Raw genomic sequence first — 9068 nt, 5'->3', positions numbered from 1 at the left:
AAGAATTTAAATGAAGGAAAACAACTACATGCTGAATTTCATTTGTAATTATCTTCTGTGTTCTTATTATTAGACGAGGCATTCAAATATATTTGTTTGGAAGACAAGAACTCCTATCTGCTCTTGTTTACAGCATGGATCACATAACCACACAGCCAGAGGGCCCCTGAGTTAAGTGTGGAGCCAGACTAGACTCCACCCTAGACAGTCTATACAATTTTAATTTTCTTTTCTCATTTAAAAATATAAGGATAAATTAGAACATCAAGTGTTTTATTAACAACTAATCTAGGTGTTCTGTCTATTTAGCTGTAACTTAGAATATGCAATAGCAAAAAGTCTGTTAGCATTAACTGTGGTGTTTTATATTGAACTCATCAATTGTCTCTCACTAGATAAATAAAATAGTTCTGTCGGCCAAACTCAGTTTTTATAAAAAGAGAAGTTAAATGTTTCATACCATTGTTTTATTAGCCTAAGCCTTTCTGCTTTGCTAGCTTTGAATTTATCTTTTTTGTGTGTTTCATTTAAAGTCTAGATAAGTGGGAAATTACTTTGAAGATGAAAGTTTTATAAGCTTCTAGCAATATCTACTTTTATTTTAATTCTTGGAATCACTGAAAAACATACCTTTTGTGGGAAAGAGGAATGTTAAAGTTTTCAGTTAATTTCTTTCCATTTTTTTAGGCATCAAAAGGAAATTTTCAAAAGAATGAACTACTTCTTTAGTCTATCTTCAACTTGTAAATAATTGTTGGAGTAGCACTGAAAGTAACTTCATCCTGGATTTTCATGACAATTGTTGAGCTCATTATTAACATTGGTATCAAATTTTATATTTATTAGGTATAATTTAACTATTTCTGCTTATATTACAATAGTATCAAAGGAATGTAATACTTAGATACATCATAATCTGTGTTGATATAATCCCAAAGATTGGTTTGAAGTGAAAAGGGAACTTTAACAACTTCTTAATTTAGCAGCTTTCCTTCCACTCTTAAAATAATAACTGAAAAAAAGTTCTTGATAATTCATAAAACATTTGACATACTCACCTAATGTCCTCCTACTTTTGCAACATGATGGCCTCCCTTAAATTCACATAAATTACAATTTTTTCTCCACCCAAAATAGTTTTCTCTCAGCTGTGCATTAAAACCAAAGCAAATTCTAAAATATTTATACAAGAAAAGAATATTCTGAAAATAATCATATGGAAGCATCAAAAAGGGACAGTGTCTATTAATATACATTTTATTTTCCCTATCAATGGGAGAAAACTGTTTCCTCAGTATGAACTATGTAACCAGCATGCTATTTTTGCCAGAAAACAAGAAGCAAATTTTGTCATAAATTGATAATATTCTATAATTTTGTGCAGCATATAAATCTAGTCAGTGGAAAACACAAAAAGCAAATTTTTTATAAGAAATACTATAAGTTACCCCTAAGAAATATTGTTCATTTAATAACAGTTTTCTTAGGCCTATTAATTTGACATTTAACTAAAACAGTATATCACTTAGGCAATATCTACTAATTTTTGCATGGTTGAAAGGAAGGAAAAATAACATATCACAGACACTATATTACCTCAATTTAATGTAGGCACTTTACACAATAATTCTAAAATAATTTGTCATTAAAATAATTATTAAAGTAGGTTTTTGTGTGAGTGTGGCAGTCACTTAAGATGAAATGGGAATAGAAATTAAAAAAGGATTTTCTTAAGCAGACTTATATTTTTCATCATTAATAATCATTATCATTAACAATAAGCAGTATTACTTTAAATGTTGCCTAGTCATTGATAAAGCTAAGAGAAAACAAGTTATCATTTGGCCAGATTTCTAGCCTTAGATAGATTGATATATGTACACAAGGAAGCCAATCCATTTTCTTATTTTGTCTGTTGATCTCTGAAGTTAGTACAATCGTGCCTGTGCAGTCTACTTGAAGATGTTCCCAAAGTTGAACAGTATATGGGGAACATGACTTGCAATGCAAACATTTTTCTCCACATAATGTTTTATGATACCAGTATGACAATCATAAAAAAAAAAAAACTTACATATCCTTGTCAAGTTATTGAAATTTAAACAGGACCCAAAACTTGTGAAATTTTTAGCACTGTGGCTCAAATAAGTATTCTAAAGTACATATGCTTATGCATTTGTTGTAATTTTTAAAAGGTTTATTTTTATAATTATATTTACTTATTTTTATTTTTTTAAGGGTTGCTTTTTTTTTTTTAAGATTTATTTATTTATACAAGCACTGTGGGTACAGTCAGAAGCGCAGGAGGGTGAGAGAATTCACCAGAGACAGAGTGGGGAGCAGAACAGGCAGACCGAGGAAATACACTGCTGAGGGGATCAGCGGGCGGCAAGAGAGGTATGCGCGCCATGTGGGACCCTCGCCGGGCGGCCGGGTATCAAACTGGCACCACAGAGGCTGTGGGCAGCTTCGCAATCCAGCGCTCAACCGGTGCGCCACTGGGGAGGCCCTATTTATTTATTTTTAACTGAAGTGGCTTTGGGGTATCCCCATCAGGTATTACCACCATAGTGCACCCACCACTAATTCGCTAATACCCCGCTACCACAGACCAGTATGCCTCCCTTAATTTTAAATGCTAAAACCTTCATATACTAGACTATAGATCTGTAAATATGTTTCTAAATAAAGGCGATCTTATTCCTTTAAAAATAGTATATAGAGCTGTGATATGTGTATTACTTAGTATTTAGTTGGGTCATATCATTCCTGTGCCCTTCACTTTGTAAACAAATTATAAACTTATTCAGTAATGTGTTAACAATATTATTTATTTAGTATTTGTAAAGTTGACATACTTCCTAAACTTCAAATGAGTAACTTTTCAAATTTTAACCCAAATATTTTTAAGTTGCAAGCTGCTAGAGGACATATTTTTTAAATGTTACATTCTAAATTGCAATTAATTTTTCTACCCCTTTGAGCACATTTAAGTCTGAATTTGTTACTTTAATTAAACTGAATAATTCAAATATTAAATGAAACTGTGTAACCTCAACTAATTGAAAACGAGTGGGCTGATTACTGAATGTGAAGACAGACTTGAAAGTGTAGAGTTCTGCATTAGATGCATATTTATTTTAAATATCCTCAAAGATTAAATTATGAATGTGAACTAAAGGGAAATTCTCACTTTTTGGATCGATGTGTGTGTGCATGTGTGTGAGTGCGTGTACCTGAATTAGAATATTCCATCCCACTTTCTGCTTATTATGCAATACTTTCATGGATCCCCAGTAAAAATGTACTTCAGACTCTCTTTGATCAAAATGTATGAATTTCTATCTTGATAAGCACCATTGATTTAAATGTGATTTTAATAGTAAAGTTGAATTTGATTAAACTTAGGACTTTTGCATTTGAAAGATCTTAATGAGTCAAAGAATATATATGGGAGAGGACTATAAGGCGTACATCCCTTTTGTATTTGTCTTTAAGTGACTAATATTTTTGTTATTTATCATTGTGTCTGAAAAATTGTTATCTAAAGTAGACATTTATATAGACACAAGTAACTGTTATACTAGTAATAAACATTAAAATATAAACTATTTTCATTTATTTTTTAAATAAGTAACGCAGTGCATGTAAATTATTTAGTTTCAACAACAGAATGAATAAGATTTAAATTCTGATTCCCACAGTGAAATAAAAGTCATTAGATTATTATTTCACTATATGGCCAGTGAGTCTTGTTCTCCCATTAAAGCAGTCCGTAGGACCTCCCTGGTGGCGCAGTGGGTTGAGCCCAGTGCTGCAAAGCTGTCTGCAGCTTCTGCAGCGCGGGTTCAGTTCCTGGCTGGCCAGGGAGAAACCCACATGGCCTGGCAGACTTCTCTTGCCACGCCCACTGCTTCCCTCAGCCGACTTCTCTTGCCACGCCCACTGCTCCCCTCAGCAGTGTCTTCAGTCCGTCTGCCTGTTCTGCTCCCCTCTCTGTCTCTGGTGAATTCTCTCACTCTCCCACGCTTCTGGCCTGTACCCCAGTTCTTATATAAGTAAATAAATCTTTAAAAAAAAGAAACAGTACTTAGATTAGACTTTCCTTTTTTAAAAAAAATATTTATTTATACAAGAACAGAGGTGTCGGAGGGTGAGAGGATTCACCAGAGACAGAACAGGAACAGAACAGGCAGACCGACTGAAATACACTGCTGAGGGGAGCAGCAGGAGAGGCAAGAGAAGTCTGCTGAGCTATGTGTGGGTTTCTCCTCAGCCGGCCATGATCGATCCTGTGCTTCAGAGGCTGTGGACAGCCTCACAGAGCGGTGCTCAACCACCTGTGCCACCAGGGAGGCCCCAAGACCATTCCATTTTTTAAAAACAAGCAATGTAACACCATAGCTAGTTCTATTTCTTTGTATCTTTGTTAGAGTAAAACAACTCATTTTAACATAAATCCATCTGTAAAAGAACAAAAGAGATTAAAAAAATAGCAGATAATTTTCATATTCCTCTTTTATTAATCAAAATTGGTTAAAAAATTAGCAGAGAATTTTCATATTCCTCTTTTTTCTAATTTATTTTCATGCTATTAATCACATCAGAGGAAGAAGTTGTATCAGCACACTTTCACATAGGTAAGACCACTATAAGTTTTAGGAAACTCAATTATCATGTTCACATTTTGATAATTGTTCAAATCTAATTATAATGCAGGCTCGCTATTTCTGAGTATTGATTGTTCATTATGGAATTTATTTCCTATTTCCAATGCATGTAAGAATTGTCTCATAATCCCCAACAACCATTCATTCGCCTAAGAGTTCCTAAGTTTTACTTAGCCACAGAGACAATATTAATGGACAATCACCTATCATTTCTTCTTTTTAATCTCTCATCAGTGAAAGTTATTCAATCCTTATGATAAACTGGAAACTTGTTTTCATGGTCTACAGAAAAAGAAAAATTAAATGAGCTGAAAAATTCATATGCCCTAGTAATTTAAGGACTCTTAAAATTAGTAGTCGAATAGCATATTAGTAGAGATCATCTTAAAAAATGGGTTATAACTTTTTTTTAAAGATTTATTTATTTATTTATTTATTTATTTATTTATACAAGCACAGTGTATAGTCAGAAGCGCGGGAGTGTGAGAGAATTCACCAGAGTCAAAGTGGGGAACAGAACAGGCGGACTGATGAAGAAATACACTGCTGAGGGGAGCAGCGGGCATGGCAGGAGAGGTCCACCACGCCATGTGGGACCCTTGCGGGAGGCCAGGGATCTAACTGGTGCTGCAGAGGCTGTGGGCATCTTCACAGCCCAGCGCTCAACTGCTGCACCACCAGGGGAGGCCCAATAACTTTTTAATATTTCCAATTTTTATTGAAATTTTCATTGCATTATATCATACTACATTTACTACATTTACTACACTAAAAGTCCAATTACATCCTTCACCACTCAATTATTTAATTTGTCTCAATTTATCCACCATACTTCCTTTTTTAAAGATCTATTTTTTTTTTATTTATGCATACCAAAGTTGTGGTGTAGGCTAGACCTATGTGGTTAAGAGGATTCACCAGAGACAGAGTGGGGAGCAGAACAGGTGGATCTACTGAAATACACTGCTGGGAGGAGCAGTGGGCTAGACAGGAGAGGTCTGCTGTGCCACATGGGTTAGCTCTCTGACCATGAAGGAACTCATGTTGCAGTGGCTGGGATAGTTTGATAGCTCTGAGACTTTAATCCCTGCATCACCAGGGAGGCCCTGCTTCCTTTCTTGTAACCAATAATTGTTCATGTAGTCTGTATTTTCATTCTTTTTTCCTTTTTAGTTCATCTGAGCACTTATGAGTGATTATGCTATGTTTGTCTTTTCTCCATTCAGTTATTTCACTAAACACAGTATGTTCTAGGTTCATTCATGTTGTTGCAAAGGGCAGGATTTCATCTTTTTTTTATAGTTGAATAATGTACCATTTTGTATATTCTGCAGGAAGATAAATTTTTACTTAGATAGATGAAACCCATTAATTAACATCCTCATAAATTTGTTTTATTTTTTTAAAATTTATTTATGCATACAAGAGCTGGGATACAGGCCAGAGGTGTGGAGGGTGAGAGGATTCACCAGAGACAGAGTGGGAAACAGAACAGGCAGACTGACTGAAATACACTGCTGAAGGGAGCAGTGGGTGAGCCAGAAGAGGTCTGCTGCACCATGTGGGTAGCTCCCTGGCTGGCTGGGGATCAAACTTATGCTGCAGAAGCTGCAGACAGCTTCACAGTGTTGTGCTTAACCCCTTGTGCCACTGGGGAGGCCCAGTTTTCTTTACATTAAATAGCACTTTCAAGAGTTTTTACATTTATCTTCCTATTTGGCAAATCTTAATGCTATGTTGATGTAGCTACAAAAAAATATTACTATTGGTATAGAACTTAGAATTCTAAGAAGATATGCTTAAAATTACTAAATAGTATCAGAGAAAAGCTCATTTCAATTGCCCATCTAAAATCCCATGTTTTCTGGTCTATGCATATGACAGCAAAAGTTCTCCCTAATTCAGTAATAAAATACAAAGTGTCCCATTATTGCATTAAACAATTATCAGTATTACGTGAAGGCACTATTTTACACGGAGGCAAGATCTGATTTTGAGACATTATCTTTGGGTGAAAGTTATACATTTTCTAGTCTTCAGACTTTGACATCTAAAAATATTCAACATTGTAAGTAAAACTGCACATAGTCATTTATTCTTACCCATATGTAATGAAATTTTTATGTTGAATGGACATCTAGTAATGTCCAGTGAAAATGACATCCTTAAAGCAAACATTACAGTTTTCTCTTATCCACATATTTCTTCCTAAACAATAATTTAAGACAATGTAAATTTGTATTTTGAAGGTTTGTTGAAAAATATTGAACTACATCAAGGGAAATCAGTTGGGTCATATTGATTCTTAGTAGTATACAATTATGATGACTTCATATCCAATTTGCAGAGATCTACTGAAGGCATTAAAACCTTTTTCTTTTAAATGTCTTCCTGAATAGTGGTCATAAAACACTAGTGCATTCTACGTCTGCCATGTTTTATCTTAACAACAGCTTCATCCTTCTGCTAAGGGTTTTTTTTTAAACATTACACAATACAATTACTCGCTTACAAATCTGCTTCAATTCTGTCATCATGGGTGTTGAGCTCATTTACTTTCACTGGTTTTTTCAGTATGCCCATTACAAGTTTATACATATTTTCTTGGACTGTTATTACAGTGATCTAATGATTTTAGTTTTTTTTCTTTCATTTTTCTAGGGTATCACAATCATGACATTCCTACTCATCATGTTTTAGATAATTTGAAGGGGAAATCAGTTATTTCACTAACTTTTCTTTGAAGTTTTCAAAAGTGGGTTTTTATGTTACAGAAATGACAAAATAAATTGTGTCCAAGAATGAATAGTATGTCATTGAGACCCTATATTTTGGAACAGCAATCATAAAAATGTTATGTTTTATCCTTTTAAATAATGTCATTTATTTATAGAATATTATAGTAATAATTTTAATTCTTCAATAACACACTTATGCACTATTTTAAGTTTTTTCATATTTTTAGAGATATATTCTTCTTGGAAGTCTACTTCTATTGTTTTACATAATTTTCAATCAGACTGAGATCAGTTATACTGACTGAGAGTCTGAGAATTCACCAGAGATGATAATATCTTAATGTCACTTGGTTTTATATTTTAATTACATACAAGTTCAGTTCTGAATATTATAAAATCAAATGGATGAGTACTTTTTTAATGAAAAAATAATTATTTACCACATGAAATATTGCACTAAACACTAAAGTCAAAGCAAATTAAGAATAGAAATGGTCCCTTATTCTATGTATTTAATGTGATTTATAATAGTTTCCTTTGAATTGACAAAAAGCTAGTGATGTATATGGTTGACTTTACAAAATATATCCTTAAGTTATCTGATGTCAACTTGTGGAATTTTCAAAAGCAATCACAAATATACATGTGAGGTCATTGAGGAAAAATCATTATGTGATTTCTGTCAATTCATTCACCTATTCTTGTGAAGACAGCCTCACAGAAAAGATAAAGCTTAAGAAATTAAACACTATTCTAACTACCTTTGAAGTCAGTCAAAACTATTTTATTTTCAAATTTGATCTATTAACATATTTCCACTTGAAACAAATTTTAAGCTATGTTTAAACCTATTATAGCAAAATAAATTTAAATAAATTATTTCATTTCTGAAGAAATAAAGTCTAAAGGATAAAATATTGGACTAAAGAATCATGGATTGCACATTTTGGCTAAATTTTTTTTGAGTTCCTTGAAAAGTATCTTTTGCATGTTTGCAGATTATTCTTGTATAAACCCTATTCTTATAAATATATGAAGAGATCATATTAACTATTATTTATTCATTAACTGCCCATTAAGAAGAACCAGGATATCCCCTCTTAAATCAGTACAGTGTTTAAAATGTAGGACTGTAAAGTATCAAATGGATAGATAAAAGCAATAAATAACAAGGTGGCCTCTGATTTAAAAGAAGTGAAAACATTAGCAGCAGTCAGGAGCCCAACAAATAAAAACAAGGATAATCACAATTAGATGGACTGCCTGCTTACAAAAATATAGATTATTGAGTCATCTTCTCACTTAAAGATGCAAAACACACAAAAAAATTGATGTAGAGAACTGTGCAGACACTCCTTACCACAAAAATGATGAGACCACAGTTGTCTAGGACAAAAAGAGATCTGAAGCATCTTACAAAAAGAGCCCAATTTGGCAGAGCTTGACTTTCAAGAGTGCCAGTCTATGTCTATGCAGATGTTTCTTTGCTTTTCTTTTTCCTAATAAACTGTCCATGTGACAATTGATTAAAAGAGACCAATTTAACCTCATAGAGAAGCATAAGGAGGAAAAAGAGAAGGAAGACTACAGAAAAGATAGAAGGGAGGGATGGCTAATTGGAAAAAATTGTATTTGAAATTCCAAATTTATAGTAATCAAA

Source organism: Talpa europaea, assembly GCF_964194135.1.
Source record: "Talpa europaea genome assembly, chromosome: 4".
Lineage (NCBI taxonomy): Eukaryota > Metazoa > Chordata > Mammalia > Eulipotyphla > Talpidae > Talpa > Talpa europaea.
This window is presented reverse-complemented; position numbering follows the sequence as displayed.